The following is a 1,200-nucleotide window of genomic DNA, read 5'->3' on the forward strand; positions in this document are numbered from 1 at the left end:
ACAGACTGACTGACTGACTGACTGACTGACTGTCAGTGACTGACTGACAGACTGACTGACTGACTGACTGACTGACTGGCAGAGATGAGAGGACTGGAAAGAGAATGGAGAGTTAAATCACTGTAGTTTAGTTTAAATTGATGTCAGAAGAGCTCTTATTGCATTACATTTACAGCATGCATTTTGTAATTGAAGTTTATTTCGAATATGAAAATAAAAAAATACATATTGAAAGAACATAGTACAAAACATTTAAACAAAGAATGCATATTTGAAAAGGAGTGAGAAGAACTATAACTTGTGAACTCCCACTCCTTCTATTAACTAATAAATAACAATCTTTCTTGCAAACCCTTGTAGGTACTCATATCACACACATACGTATATATACATAACCATATATACACACCTTTTCTATTGTGCACATTTTACTGCTAATATATATATATATTTTGCATTGATGTTTTTTTGCCAAGTTTTTACATTTAAGAAAACCTTAAATTCTTTGATTGCCTTAATGAATCTATCATGTATTTACAGCCAAACCTGTGCCACAGTCCCAGGTTGATCACCCTTGTTGACGTCAGATGTACTGAAGATTTAACTAAGTCAGGGCTCCGTCCCCCCTCACTGCTCCCTGGTTCTTAAAGCTGCCACTGTTCACTTTGGTGATGGGTTAAAAACAGAGGTCACATTTGGTTGTGTGCAGTGGTGAGCTGTGTCACAATGACAAGGAGTTCACTTTCCTTCCTTTACTTTTGAATGATGGTTAGTGAATGGAGTGATGTTTTGTAGTTGTTACCCCAAACCTCTGCACAATATTGAAACTAGGGAAGAGTAAAGTGTGTGAAGTGAGTTCTGATCCAAAACCTTTTTTGCTTTGTTTATTATTGCAAAGCTTCTTGCGACCTTGGTTTGTACGTTTTCAATATGTGCTTTCCAATTGATTGTGTCGTCTACAGTTACCCCTAGAAATGTAATCTGGTGAACTCTTTCTAGTTCAACTCCATCTTTCTCCAACTGTACTTGTGTAGATGGTGTTCTGCTGTTACCAAACAGCATTGTTTTTGTCTTGCTCTGATTTAATGGTGACCTGTTTCTGTCAAACCGTGTTTTGAGCGTGTTCATGTGTACAGTGATGTTCATTTGTACAGTGATGTTCATGTGTACAGTGATGTTCATTTGTACAGTGATGTTCAT

The sequence above is a fragment of the Cynoglossus semilaevis genome, unplaced genomic scaffold, assembly GCF_000523025.1.
Source record: "Cynoglossus semilaevis isolate Cse_v1.0 unplaced genomic scaffold, Cse_v1.0 scaffold2320, whole genome shotgun sequence".
Classification (NCBI taxonomy): domain Eukaryota; kingdom Metazoa; phylum Chordata; class Actinopteri; order Pleuronectiformes; family Cynoglossidae; genus Cynoglossus; species Cynoglossus semilaevis.